General features: G+C 45.4%; 1 long non-coding RNA gene across 1 annotated transcript; it reads left to right on the top strand.

Annotated features, from left to right (window-relative positions):
* Window positions 1–8,290: 8,290 nt before the first annotated feature.
* Window positions 8,291–15,224, top strand: LOC140594224 (uncharacterized). Its single transcript, XR_011994907.1, has 3 exons — window positions 8,291–8,531; window positions 11,267–11,347; window positions 12,392–15,224. It is a non-coding gene; the product is annotated as an uncharacterized lncRNA (long non-coding RNA).
* Window positions 15,225–15,763: the final 539 nt, after the last annotated feature.

Here is a 15,763-nt window from a genome sequence, read left to right on the forward strand (position 1 = left end):
TATGAAGTAATTCATCCTTTAATGAATTTGAAACTCTGAAGAAAGGAGGAGATAGCAGGCTGCAGACGCTGGGCTCACTCTACCATCCATTCGACTGAACGGCTGTCTTTCAGAAAGAACTGGAAATCTGAGCTGCCTTGCTCCTGAGTGACATCGAGACACTTCACAAAACCTCGATTCCCAGTGAAGGACATAGTAAATTTCACAGGCATGCCTTTTTAAAAAAAACCCAGTAGGTACTAATCCTGAGTCACCAAGCCCACCAGGAAGTATTTATGGTGGAAAAAAGGAAATAGAGATTCATTCTGGTAGAGACTCAGGAAAAATGCATGTATTCCAGGGATGCAGTGGCAGTGAGGTTGAAAGGTAGAAAGAGGTCTTTATACCTCTGAATTGAGCTATTTTGTATCATATGTCTCCTTTTGAGAGTAAACCTGCTGAAGATCGGCTTCTAACCACCAACATAATTTTCTGCCTCCTGTGCAAAGTAAACCCTTCAACATATCTTACCAAGCAGGGCTGCGGAGCACTGGTATCACAACTTCCACAAATTAGAAAAAGTTGCTCCTTCAGTCTGGGCCAGGTCCATGGGTCGGTAAGCTGAGCATGGGCTGGATTGCAGCCCACATCAGCCCACTTGGCCAGGCATCATTGCGCAGTGTCCAACCTAAACAACTATATATGGTAGCCCCTACTACCAAGCACCTTACATTCCAGAGAGTAGGTAACTCTCTGTATACTAGAGTCTAACCCTGGTGAACATGGGAATCTTGGTGATTAAGGAGATACTTACCATAAATCAAATCATGAATTGTTAAAAACTCTTAGCTCTTTATAATCCAGATAAAAGAAACAACCACAGGAGCCGGCAACAAATGACTGATAGAGCTTTGTCTGACATAACGAAATATAGAAGCTAACTAAACCCAGGCATACAGAATCTAAGCCAATGCCATCCTTCAAAGCCAAGCTCATTCATCTTGACTTTGGTGCTTTATCCAGGAAGCCAGAGTGCCCTTGGAGTCCTGAAAGAGAGAATATGGCACCAGCAGAGAACTGAAGGTTTGCAGCTCAGGATGGCAGGCAAGCTGCTTACCACGGAGCCAGACCAACTTCCAGCAACACATCATGCTTCTCAGGCCTTAATGGAGCCATCTAGGGCACAGGCTTTGTGAGGTAACCCCACAGAGGTTCTGGCCAATGGCCACCACCACCACCAAATAACGTCTTCCTCAAAGCACTCCAGGAAGTTGGCCACAGGGAGTGGGAGCAGGTGAGAAGCTGTATGAGGTACCCAAGCATCTGTCAGAGGAAATGATGACAAGGAACAACACCAACTGCTCTTTGCGTCTCTCCAAATGCCCAAGCCTACTGGTACACAACTTTGAAGGATGTGGCATGGTGGCGGCTTGCTGAGAGACTGGTCACAAACGGAATAGCAGTATTCAGAGAGAGAGAAAGACAATGCCCGGACAGAGACGATGAGCTACTATAGTAGGCAGCACATAAACACAGCACAAATTTAATAACATTACCAATATTAATTTAAAAAATGAATAGTTTATTATTATAGGTTGTTAAGCCTGTGCTATGCTCTTTACTCCTCTTATCTCATTTGCATTATTAAGGCACGCAATAGTCTTCAGAGGTGAGCGTTAGTCATGTAAGCTTCTCATGGGTGAGGACACTGAAGCACAGAGAGGATATATAATTTTCCCAAGATCACACAGCCTGTAAACAGTGGAGCCTGGATACGGAGCCCTGCAGTCTCATGAAACTCAAGCTCTTGACTGCAGTCCTATTTTGCTTCTCCAATGACCAGACAGTTATTTGATAATGTGAAGCCATAGTGGGTCTTTGGAGCCACTACCATGCATAGTAGGCATGCTGTCCATCCAATCATCACTCCATCCCTCCATCCATCCATACATACATACATATGTACTTACACATCTTTCCAAGGAATATTTATTGTGCTCTGCTCTTTGTATACATTGCGTATTTAATGTTGCTAACAACTCCAGTTTGCTGGGAACACAACATGGTTCCTACCCATGGCAGATGGTTTCCCAGAATGGCTGCGGTATCTTTTAACCATCACATTGCTTCCAATGAGATTCCGTCAACCTTCTCATATATAGGTGGACCCTGCTTACCCTCAGCTTGAATCTGGGCGGTCAGTGATGCTTGCTCTGCTCAGTAGACGTATTCTGAGATTTCAAAGCCCAAGGTTTAAGAGGATTGGCAGCTTTCAAGTTTCTTACTTCTTAGTGGCCATGTAATTAGCCTGGCCACCTGACACGGCCATGTTGTGAGGAAGCCCAAGTGAGCCACGTGAGGAGAGCATGGCCACATGGAGGAGCACTAAGGCACCAGACTTCTGGGGAGAGTCTTTGGAGCTTTCAGTCTCTTTTAGTCAGGGTCTTCCAGAGAAATGGAACTGATGGCATATGCATGTGTGTGTGTGTGTGTGTGTGTACACAGTTTGTATACACACACAAACATATAAGAAAAATTGATTTACGGAAATGGTGCACATGATGATGGAGCCTGGCAAGTCCATATCTGCAGGGTGGGCCCGCAGACTAGAGATCCAGGGAAATACAGATGTTGCAGTTGAAGTTCAGAAACCATATGGTGGACAATGCCTTCTCGCATGGAGGAGGTCCACATGCTGTTCTATTCAGACCTTCAACTGATTGGATGAGGCCAACCCACATTATAGAGGGGGATCTGCTTTACTCAAAGTCCACTAATTGGAATGTTGATCTCGCCCAAAAACACGTTCACAGAAACAGCAGAACAATGTTTCACCAAATATCTAGGTGCCAAAGTTCAGCCAAGTTCACAGATTAGATTAACCTTCACAGAGAGCAGTTGAGTGAGCCTTACTGATATCATGTGGAACATAAGAACCAACTAAATTCCTGATTCACAGAATCACAAGAAATAACAAATCCTTGGTTACAAGCCACTGAATCTGAGGGCTGTTTGTTATGCAACAGAAAACCGCCCCCACAGAACTTCTAATTTAGCGGCATTCAAAAACAAGTAAATAAACACACACACAAGTATCATTGTATGTTTAATACATATTAAGATGGAAAGAACAGAATTGTTCCATCACTGGATGTATGAAACACCTGCCAGGTAAAACGCCCCTAGTAGTGTCAGGACACTGACTTCAGAGTCTCCCTTTTCTAGCCTCTGGTTTGAGCTTGAACTGATAACCAGGCAAATCACCGCACTCTCTGGACCTTGGCTTCTCCATCTGTGAAATGGGCCTGATAGCACTCATCCTCCCTGCCTTGTAGGCTCTTGTAAAGATGAAAGAAGGCAAGAAACAAAAGTGCTATGATTGCTGAAAAGTCCTTGGCAAACTACATCACAGCCAGATAAATGTTCCCTTGTGCTAAAATGCAAAATTGCTTTATAATTTATTGCTGAAATGGAAACATCTGGCCCAGGAAACTTGAAGGAAGCAAGCAACCTTTCTGACCAAAGCAATTTCATCTAATAGCTGGTCTCTGGAGTCTCTTGCTTCAGCTCTGATTTGTCCATTGCTCTGAGTTTTATTTTGAAATATGTCGGGCTTGCTTTTTTGGCACGTCTGTTTTTCTATTTTTACTTTTGATGGGAATAGAGCAAGAAAACCTCATAAATGATAAATATCCATTGTTGGGCATTCTGGCTGAGGTATAGAGGATAGAAATCTCTCCATGAATCTATTCACCCATAAACCTTTAATTCTAGTTACAGGGCAAACTGCAGTGAGCCAGCATTGTATAGATTTTTATTAGCAACCTCCGCAAGCTGCAATTAGTCTACAGATGAATGTGACTTCTACCTGGGTTATGAAACAGCAAACCCAGGAGTCAAATCCAGCTATGTCTTGTCCCTGTTTCAAAACTCCCTAGTGATTCCTCCATGGCCCCTGTATAAAACACCAGCTCTGGCACAGCACTGAGGTCCTCCATGATCTGACTGTTGCTTACCTCTCTCACCCCTCACATCCTTGGGCTTCATGATGTGTTAAAGGCCTTTACATAAGCTCTTTCCTTCTACCGAGTACAATGTCCCCCTTCTATCTTTGCTTCACCAATTCCTTCAACCTCTCACATCTAACTTCAGATGAGCTCTCTTTGAAACATCTCGAAAACAGCAAGACTGAGTTTGGTGTCCCTCATCTGTGACCACTCAGCACCATACCTCTAAGGTAGTGGCAAATTAAGATTTCCAGGAAGTCAAAGGCACAACTCATAAAACAAATCCTGAGCCTATTTCAAAGATTTATTTACCTTATTTACAGGGGAACCAGCAGGGTGATAAAGCTGGATAAAAGGGGCATATGAGAAACCCATTATTACGTACCCAGTGAAAGACAGAATGCTGACCTAAGAGTGGTAATTTAGAGACAAAATGAAATGTAAGATAATGGATAATGTCCTGTAGGTGATAAGATCATAACCCTTAGGAGATGGCTTTTCCAGTGGACAGAAATCATCTATGTCTCTACCAGACAAAAATCATTTTGCAACTTAACAATTTCCTGCAAATTAAGATCTAATTTTTCAAAGTCTAGACCCTAAGCAGTCGTAATAGCCAAATTAAGGGTATCAGGTAGCCTTTGGGCCAGCCTATTGGACAATGCTTTAGTATGACATTGAAAGGCATGCAGTCGTTTTTCTGGTTTTTTTTTTTTTTTTTTTAACCACTAGTATTAACACTCTCTATTGTAGCTACTGATCATCTTGTCCAAAATTCCCAGCAATTGAAAGTTTCTTAGGGGACAGGAATATGTTTTGTTCACTCTTGTAGCCTCCAATCTTAGCTCAGTACCTAGGAAGTGGTAGGCACTCAGATGATTGTCATTGGATGAATTAAAAGCTTTTCTCTTGGAAGTTAAAGTGCCTCCACCCAGGAGCTTTTCAATTTCTCATTGATCAGGATACAAGTGACAAGAAATCTGTGTAGTGACCCCAGAGCACAGCCCAGGTGCCTCGCCCACCCCAGCCAGCATCCCTGCGACCCCAGTGGCCCCAACCCCTTAAGCATGGAGGCCTGACTGTCACAAGGAGGGTCAGCGGCAGAAGGCTGGGTGAAAGAAGCTTGCCTCCTTCCTCTACTGTCTCCATTCCAGAATCAGGTGGTCTTCCTGGAACCACTCCCACCTGAGGTGGTTTCTCCCTGCCCGCAGGTTGGGCTGGAAAGCATAGCCTCTCTAGCTGGCTGCCTCAATTCTTGGTGCTGCTCTTGAGAGCACAGGGGCTCATTCTATTCCTGGAGTCAGCTCCCCAGGGGGAGTTGTAGGATGGTAGGCACAGAGCTCGTCTTTGGCAAAGGTGTAGAGGGCAGCCAGGTTTTCTCACAGATAATGAGCCCACATAATCCAAATCAAGGCTGATTTATGCACTTGGTACTTGTTGCCAGCATGGATACACTGCCCTGTTTATGGCTTGTTTTTATTAGCACAGGAGGCAGGTAAGGATCACTCGACTAGATGGGGGAGGCGCGGAGGCAGGCCTGATTTGCAGGCCAGATTTGGGGTCAGGAAAAGTCTGGCAAAGGGAGATTTGAAACAGTGTGAGTGAGAGGGGCTTTACCACTTCCCATCACACCTGTGTCAATCTTGTGGGGACCTTGGAAAGATTTCAGAGAAACAGGGAGTTCCTGGGTTTGGACAAAAATAAAATAAAACACAGGCAAGAGTGTGAGATTCCTTTGGCAAAGGGTGGGCTCCCCTGAGCCCCTCCCTGGGCTCTGGTAGAAGGTGGTTTGGGTGCGTGAGAGAAAATAAAGAACAACACAGCAACAAAGGCTTCGTATGTTCTTAGGAGCAGGGTGGATCCCTGAAAATGTAGGAAGTGGGTGCAGTTTGCACTTAGAGTTTCCAGTTTCTTATTTCCGGGCCTCCTCCCTCCACGGGGGACCCCTACCACCACCGCCCTACTTTCCTCTCCCACTTCCAAAATGCTGGTGTGAACCATTTACTCCTTTATTGCAAACTGAAAGCTAGGTGCTCTCCCTCTCTTCCTTGGCATGGTATTCACACTTCAGCCTTTTCTCTTTGAAAAAGGAATACGGTGGCCATATAATTTGTCATCCATCCAGGAATATTTTTAGCGCTCTTTAAAATTACACCAGAACAACAGGAACAAACCAGAACTGTCCCAGAAGAATCCTGGGCAAACCAGACCTAAGGCAGGTCATCTTGGAAATGCAGGGCCTTGTCTTCTGTTGGAGGAATTTGTGTCTCCTGTTGGAGAAATTCCTGGGCAGGTGGAGAGGGGTTTCTGATTCTTTCCAAAGGGGAGGGGATGGGAGCAGGGATGTATTGGAATGTTCCCAGCTGCCTAGCAAAGTATCCAGCTATGATTGGCTTAAATTAAAGAGATTTTTGTTTAAGATTTTTATTTATTTGAGAGAGAGAGAGAGAGAGAGAGAGCGCACATGCATGCAAGTAGGGGGAGCAGCAGGCAGAGGGAAGAGGGAGAAGCAGACTCCCCACTGAGCAGGGAGCCGATGTGGGGCTTGCTTCCAGGACCCTGAGATCATGACCTGAGCCAAAGGCAGATGCTTAGCTGACTGAGCCCCCCAGGTGCCCTAAGAGATTTATTTTTCTCACATAACCACCTCCCTGGTCCAGAGGGAGGTGGTTCCAAGCAGGATCAGTGGCTGTACCGTGTCAGGGCTTCTCTGAGAATCTCTTGGCACCCTCCCTCATTATTGCAAGAGGGCTGCCAAGGCTCCATACATCATGTTTCAACAAAAACACAAGGAAACGTAGGAAGAAGGAGATGCAGCTTTTCCGCTTGTCTCTTTCTTTCCTCACAAAGATTTTATCTGCCCAGGATTCCCCCAGCAAAGTTCCCCTCTGGTTTAATTTACTGATACTGGGTTATATGGCATTGCCAGCCTTGCAAGAGCAGCTGTGAGAGTGAGAACCTGCATTTTCTGCCTCTGTGGTAAATCCAGGTTTTGCACATTATTGGTAATTTTAGTAGTAAATATATTATTGGTAATTACTAAAATTAATGTTATGAAATTAAAATTAGTATTATTAGTAATTAGTGATTATCACTTACTCCTTACTCCCAAATCCTTATAGGTTCTGTGTGATTTCTTTCTTCTTTCCTTTGTCTACTTGCCCCCTCAGCCACTGTATATCGGCACAAAACAGCTTATTTCTACGTCTTGATTGGCCCAAGCTGTGTCTTGCCTCAGGACCTTGGTGCTTGCTGTTTCCTCTGCCTGGAATGCTCCTGTCCCAGCTCCTCTCTTTTCAAATTTTAACTCAAAGAAGCTTTCCCTGGCCATGCTAATTAAAGCACCCCTCTTCTTTTCTGTAACAGCACCCTAATGATTTCCCTCCCCAGGTTTAACACTGACATTATTGTCTTACTTGTATGAGTATGTCTCTCCTCTAGCCCCTGCCTCCCTAAGATCAGAGGCTTTGTTCTTGATTTATCCCCTTTTGGCTAGAACAATGCCCGACACGTAGTAGTTGCTCAATAAATTTGCTAAATGCTTAAGTGGTTTTTAAGAACTAAGGCCCACATCCAAGTCTGAGCTGCTCAGTGGCCTGTGGTCGTATAACCACCTTGGAGCACAGCTAGAAAACACTGGTCTGGTCTAACCTCCACGTTTTAAAAATGAACATGGGGCCAAGAATTTTCCCCTTTGAGATAGTAGAGTGAATTGGTAATCAAGGTGAGGCAAGAACATGAGCATCAGAGACTAAATATTCCAGGTACAAGCCAGATTGCCTTTGAGTAGGCCTTCGAGCTATCCTACCTCAGTGTCCACACTTGTAAAAATAGGAGTTAGGCCACTTCCCTCACCGAGTGAGTTTGGGGTTGACATGAGAACAGGCAGGCAGAAGAGTCTAGCGTGGGACCTAACTGACAGGGGTGCTCAGGTAAAGATAGCTTCTGGGTGCCTGGGTGCCTCAGTGGTCGAGTGTCTGCCTTTAGTTCAGGGTGTGATCTCGGGGTCCTGAGATGGAGTTCCGCTTCGGGTTCGGTGCAGGGAGCCCGCTTCTCCTTCTGCCTGTGTCTCTACCTCCCTCTATGTGTCTCTCATGAATAAATTAAAAAAAAAAAAAAAAGGATAATGCATGACAAGCTCCCCACAGAGTTCTTGACCTAAACCTGGGTTCAGTAAGGTCAGCGATTTACATCAGTGTAGACAATTCTAGACAAGATTTCAAAGCCAAAGAATAAGAGATAGGGGTATAGTTCTCAAAGGTGGGTAATTTTGCTTTCTCTGCTCATCCTTTTCCCTTTTGCAGGTGAGAAGCCAAGTAAAATCCAGCCTGTCCTCAGCCTTTATGCCCACCCCATTTCAAGATGACCTTGGGCTACAGAGTTAGAAACTTGGTCTTGCCCAGAGTCCAGACGTTTCCATGTCAGCCCGCAGAAACGGACCGTGAGAACACCCTTCGGCCTGTATTTGCTGCCTGTTTCTCCGGATGCCAGCGAAGAAAGCCTTCTAGTAATGGGATCAGTAATCCAAGCAAGAGCACTGAAAAGGCAAGTCTGAATTTATCCCCGCCTGTCATGTTCCAGGGAACACTGAAAGCCCGGTAATGGGAAGCGCTGGCTTCTCACAAGTCCCCGGCCCACCCCTGCTAGGTGCTATTATTAGCACTGATATTAATAAGTGCTCCTGACACGCAGGAGAAGTTCAGAGTGCTGAAGAGCTGCAAAGCGTGCCAACACCCCAACGGCCTGCCTCTGGCGGCCCACAGGCCCGGGGCACACGAGCCAAGGCCCAGATGGCAGAAAACCCGGGCCTCGGGAGGGGTCACTGCAGGTGAGGCAGAGGGATTTTCCAGGGAGCGAGGGAGAGACAAGGCTTGGCCCCTGCTGTCTGGTCACCAATCTCGTTCGGAGAGCTATTCTTGAAAATCATTGAAGAGATGATAAAAGATAAGGAACAGTCCCCTCTGAATGTCACCCCTACCGTCCTGGAGCCTTGGGGGAAGAGGGTGAGCGGTGTCCAGCCTTGCGGCTAACTAAGGTCAGGCTGGGACAGAGACTGTTCCCCAGAGGCTGCTCCTTCTTTCTTGTATATTATTATTATTATTATTATTATTATTATTATTATTGTTATTATTTTAAGATTTATTTATTTATTTTAGAGAGCAGGGGAGAGAGAGAGAGAGACAGTGAGAATACTCAGACTCTGCCCTGAGCACGGAGCCAGATGCGTGGCCCTAAGACCCCGGGGACCCTAAGAGCGAGACCTGAGCCGAAATTAAGACTTAGCACCTTAGCCCCCTGAGCCACCCAGGCACCCCTCTCTCTTACTCATAGAAACACAACTTTCTGAGTTAGCAAGGAATTCTCAGAAATAAGATCCTTGAGCAGCAGCTAGTAGCCACCATGCATCCTAGACTCCATGACAATGAGTGTGGTCACCTGGCTGAGCTCTGGCCCACAGCTGGGAGCAGAAACCCTGTGGACAGCTTCCAAATCACATTTTTATTTTTGTATGGAAGCACCACACTTGCATTTTTTTTTCCTCCCTCCTCCTGTCGCTGGCTGGGGTATGGCACCAACGAGAGCACTGGCCTTGGACCAGAGAAGGAAGCCACACGTTGACAATGGTAGACCTCTGTGGCAGCATCCAGTTCCAGCAGCCCTAGACCTCTCATCTTCCCTTGGTCCGCTGGATGGAAGAAAAACTTTTACCCTATTTAGGCCGTGATATTTTAAAGCCTCTTTCTTACAGTAGCTTATCCCATACCACATTCACAGGCCCCGGCTTTGGACTCAGGTAAATGTTTATAGACATGCCCTCAACCTTGCCCCCCTCTCTCTCCCTTGCCCACTGGGCTCCAGCCAAACTGCCTGCTTTTCTCTTCTGGGAGCTCATTAACTTCTTCGTCATCTCAGAACCCCTTCCCCTTGTATGAGTTTGCTGGGGCTGCTGTAACAAAGTATCACGGGCTGGGCGGCTTAAGCAGAAATTCACTGAGCGATTGCTCAGGAGGCTGGAATTCCAAAATGAAGGTGTTGGCAGAGTTGGTTCTTTCTGAGGCTGTGATGGAAAAATCTGTTCCATACCCTCTCCTTGGCTTGTAGATGGCTTTCTTCTCCCCATGCCTCTTCATATTGTCCTCCTTCTAGGTGTGCCTCTGTCTGAATTTCCTGTTTATAAGGATACCAGTCATATTGTTTTAGGGCCCACTCCAATGACCTCATTTTTACTTAACTACCTCTGGAAAGACCATCTTTCTCCAAAGAAGATCACATTCCGACATACTATGAGTTGGGACTTCAACATGTGAATGGGGATGGGAGGGACACAACTCAGACCATAACAACTCCCCCTTAGAATATAAACTTGCTTTACTTGATACATAGAAATATTCAGTCCTTACTGAATGAAATCAGTATACAAATATTCATAATTTCTATTACATAATCAATTAGAAATATTTAACCAGCATATCTATGCTTCTATACAGTTGACATTAATTGATATTTACTTGATAGTTAATAATTCATAAAAATAATATTCTGGAATTATGGAAAGATCCCAAAATGCAATTCAAATAATTGGAGAAAGATTACAGTAAGTTCAGTATGATTTTAATGTTGATTTTATTTTATTAACATAAAATTTGGTCGTTCATAGATGGGATTTATAATAATCACCAAATATCAAGAATGTTTGTTTTTACTCTAATCTAAAATAACTTGAGGGTTTGTTTTAGTAATGTGCCCAAAATAGGATTTCAATAAAATGAGAATAAAAACAGATAAAGTGGGATTAAGCAAAAATAAAAAATAAAGCAAATGTTCTGGCCATCAGAGAGTCACTATAATTGTTCTACTAGAGCATAAAATTTATATTTAAAATTTTGCGCAACATGGCAGCAGATACAAACAACATCATTGGAAACAATGGATTTGGAACAATTTTTCAAGAGAAAGAAGTTTTTTACCTTGTAGAAAACGCAGAGAACTTTCCATTGGGTGCAATCTGTAGTGCACAGTTGCCCATTGTATCATTCAGTGTCTTCCCCAACAGTTTCACCAAGAATTCAGAATTTAAGCTCTTTTTCTTGTACCCAGCATTATAAAAGTCAGGCAACAATATTAAAAGACAATTTAGTGACAGTAGTCTTTGAGGTGTGTGGTATAGATATGAAAGCTTCCACGCAAGAGCACTGAGAATATATAGATGAATAAATAGATACCACATCCCTTCAATTCCCTCCTTAAATCTCATCTCCTTTTCATTGGGCTCTTTGCAGGAATGGGTTCAAGTGCAGTGGTTAAAGGAATCACACATCTGGGTTTGAACACCACCACTTCTGAGAGCCATGTGATGTCAGGTCAGTTACATACGTATAAAATGAGGGTGATTATAATGCTTATTTCAAATGTTTGTGGTGAGGATTAAATTGTGGAGGCTGAGAAAAATCAAGGCCATTTCACCGCAAGTTTAGCATTAGCACAAGTACAGCCATCTAAGGCCCCTGTAAATAAGAGCTGAACTTTATGGGAAAAACTGCACCATGTCCTCAATGTCCTCGGCAGGGAATCCCATATCAGAAAGACAACAGAGCCCATGTCCATGGTAGAAAGTCCCATATTAGAATGAGAACAGAGCTCAATGCCCTTAAGCCCCACATAAGAATGTAAACAGAACTTGAGAAATTCCTCCACCCCTTCTGAAAATCCCCTAGACCAACCTATAAAAAACCCAGCTGTAACCCACTTTGAGGTCCAAGTCCCTGTTCCGCTGTGTCGGGTATACTTGGACCCAAGCTCGAGCTTGCTAATAAACCCTCATGCGCTTGCATCGGTGTGGGCTCCTTGGTGGTTTCTCGGATTCGCAATCATGGGCACAACATTTGGGGGCTCATCCGGGATCCGAGAGACCTCCAGGACCCCACCCAGAGGGTTTCACACGTGGCGAGTGCACTCAACTTTTTCCACCTTTTGCGCGATAGTCTCTGAGAGCTCTAAATTGTACTTTTTACCTGTACAGGTACTTTTTACCTGTCCAATCTGTATTGGGTCGGCATTGGCTTAGGCGCACATGCTGGTGGGCCATCGACTGGGGGTCTTGAGGAGACGTCCCTTGCCCGGGCCTGGTGGACAGGGTCCGCATCTGTAAGGAGGACGGGGGTCCTCATCTGTAAGGAGGGCTGGCTGTCAGTCCTTCGGATTACTTTCTGTCTTGTCTCTGTGGCCGCACTGGAAAGTGTGTCTGTGTTACTATGTCCTTGTTAACTGTGCGTGTGTCTTTGTTATCTGTTATAGCTGTTTACATAAGGAGAGGGAAATTTCAAACTTACTGCATGTCAGAATGGCCAACCTTTGGCATGGGATGGCCCCGAGAAGAAACTTTCCACCTACCTATTATCTTACAGGTTAAGGCCGTGATCTTCAGGGACAAACCGGATGGCCACCCTGACCAGGTGCCCAACATCCTGTTCTGGCAGGACGTGATTGAGAATTCCCCTCCTTGGCTAAAACCATTTTTACCCCCCAAAGTGCACAACTCGGCTGAAGGTAAGGAGAGACTCTGGGTCCACCGCCAGACTCTAGGGACAGGTCTCCAGGCTGCCGCGCACAAGCCTACCCATCTGGCGGAGGTATGGTTATGTAAGACAGGGTAAGGACGAGAGTCCAGCAGCCTTCTTAGAGAGAATACTAGGAGAGAAGAGCTTATAGGACTTACAGTAGCAGAAAGAATCTAGCAACAAACCAAACTAAGTGACCGGCAGACCTGAAACCTAGCCAAGATCCTGCTGGCCACAACCACGGATGACCCACAGGAAAGACGAAGGCACCTCAAGAAGCTGGCTTCAGGGAAAGGTAAGGAGGATGGCCCTGGTCCCTGTTGGGAGCGCCCTAAGCTGAACAAAAACCAATCTGCTTATTACAAAGAAGAAGGCCACTGGGTAAAAGACTGTCTTAAAAAAAGACCTAAGGCCCCTGCCAAGATCTTGGAGATGGAGGACCTGGACGACTAGGGGAGTCGGGGTTCGGTACCCCTCCCCAAGTCCAGGGTAACTGTGAGTGGAGGGGCAACCTGTTGAATTCCTAGTAGATGCTGGGGCACAATATTCGGTTTACGGTTTTCCTCCACCTATTATCCCCAATTTAAAACCTCTTCACCTTTGAATAGAAGGACCCTGAGAAAGTCACCAATGGCCAGCTCACCTGGACTCGACTACCACAAGGATTCAAAAATTCACCGACCATCTTCAATGAGGCCTTACACGAAGACTTGGGTGAGTTCATTCCAAGCATCCTTATTTGATATCCTGTCGGTGGCAGAGGACCAGGACACATGCCTGCGAAGCACCAGAGACTTGCTCCAAACCATAGCAGCTCTAGGATACTGGGCCTCAGCTAAAAAAGCCCAGATCTGCAGAGCAGAGGATCCCACAACTGCAAACTGTCCACCAGGATGGACAGAGGCATTTCCCACCAAACATGAAACAGCACAGACGGTGACCAAGAAACTGCTGGAAGGCATCTTACCGAGGTATGGTTTTCCTGTTAAGATTGGATCAGACAATGGCCCAGGATTCGTCTCTGAGGTAACACGGGGAGTGGCACTAGTACTTGGGGCAGATTGGAAATTACATTGTGCATACAGGCCCCAGAGCTCAGGACAGGTAGAGAGGATGAACAGAACATTAAAGGAGACCTTAACTAATTTAGCCCTGGAGACTGGCAGGGACTGGGTGACTCTTCTCCCCTTTGCCCTCTATAGGGTGAGGAAATCCCCATATAAGATGGGACTGACTCCCTATGAGATCATGTACGGTTTTCCTCCACCTATTATCCCCAATTTAAAACCCTAGGTGCTTGCTGAATTTGATCACCAACTCCCTTTCTTCCTCCAAATGTTAAAACGAACCCATGAGCAAGTGTGGCCTAAGCTGAGGGCCTTCTACGAGACTGGACCACCCCTGGACTCCCATCGATACCGGCCGGGTGACTGGGTGTACGTGCGGAGATACCAACACCAGATACCTCAACCTCGCTGGAAGGGACCCTACATCATGATCCTGACCACTCCCACCACTCTCAAGGTCCACGGGATTACTCCCTGGGTCCACTACACCCACATCCGACCAGCTAAGCTGTTCTCAAGGACTTTGTTCCAGAATAGAAAGGCCAACCAGACAAGGACAACTCCCTAAAGCTAAGGCTGTGCCGTTCTCACTTACCCCACTAATGTTGCTTCCCCGTTAGCCATTTAAAATGTGCACCCAATTCAGCCTTGCTTTTAAAGTCTTTTAACGGTTAAAAAGATGGGAGCATCTTTTTTTTTTTTTTTAAGATTTATTTATTCATGATAGACAGAGAGAGAGAGAGAGAGAGAGAGAGAGAGAGGCAGAGACACAGGAGGAGGGGGAAGCCGGCTCCATGCTGGGAGCCCAACGCGGGACTCGATCCTGGGACTCCAGGATCACACCCTGCGCCAAAGGCAGGCACCAAACCACTGAGCCACTCAGGGATCCCCAAAATGGGAGCATCTTAACTGTAGAAAGGCTTTTGCAAGCAAGGGGGGGTTATGTGTTGCCCCAAATGAGGAGTGATGCTTCTTTACTGACCACTCAGAAATAGTCTGGGAATCTATGGCAAAAGTCAGAAAAGGTTTGGCTAGACGTAAACGGGAGAGAGAACAGCAACAAGGTTGGTTTGAATCATGATTTAATCATTCCCACTGGCTCACTCTGAGACCAGCCTGGACCCATGATTGGGTCCTTCCTTAGGTTCCTCTGAGAGGGGGAAATGTGGAGGCCGGGAAAAATTAAGGCCATCCCACTTAAAGTTTAGCATTAGCACAAGTACAGACATCTTAGGCCCCTGTGAATAAGAGCTGAACTTTATGGGAAAAACTGCACAATGTCCTCAATGTCCTCGGCAGGTAATTCCATATCAGAAAGACAACAGAGCTCAGAATTGCCCTCAGCAGAGAACCCCATATCAGAAAGACAACAGAGCCCACATCCATGGTAGAAAGTCCCATATTAGAATGAGAACAGAGCTCAATGCCCTTGAAAGCCCCACATCAGAATGTAAACAGAACTTGAGAAATTCCTCCATCCCTTCTGAAAATCCCCTAGACCAGCCTATAAAAAACCCAGCTGTAACCCACTTCGGGTCCAAGTCCCTGCTCCGCTGTGTCGGGTATACTTGGACCCAAACTCGAACTTGCTAATAAACCCTCATGCGCTTGCATCGGTGTGGGCTCCTTGGTGGTTTCTCAGATTCGCAATCTTGGGCACAACAAAATAATGTCCATGGAACTCTTTATACAGTCCCTGGGACATGGTAAGCATTCAGTAAGGTTAGCAGTTAGTAGTAGTAGCATATGCTTGGATCGCAGGTATGTTTATCTACTTTGGGAACCACATGGGTCCGTGGTAGAGATCACATTCCCATATGAAAATCAAAGTGCTCAAATGGTATTTCTGCTAAGATGGAAGGCTGCTTAGTGGAAGGCTTCATGTGTAGAAGAAAGGTACAGAAGACTCTGTTCTGGTTTCACTATAAGAGCTTCATCTCTGATAGAAAACAGATGAATCACTGACCTCTACCTCTGAAACTAATTATACATTATATGTTAATTAATTGAATTTAAAGAAAAAAGAAAAAAACAAAGAAACAAAACAGTATGCTAAATCCATTGGCAACCTAACAGCAATACCCTCAGTGTAATCCCTTGTTTTATTTCTTGACATTAATTCACCTGATTAAATAGAAAACAGACTTTAATT

Source organism: Vulpes vulpes, chromosome 10, assembly GCF_048418805.1.
Source record: "Vulpes vulpes isolate BD-2025 chromosome 10, VulVul3, whole genome shotgun sequence".
In the NCBI taxonomy this organism is placed as follows: Eukaryota; Metazoa; Chordata; class Mammalia; order Carnivora; family Canidae; genus Vulpes; species Vulpes vulpes.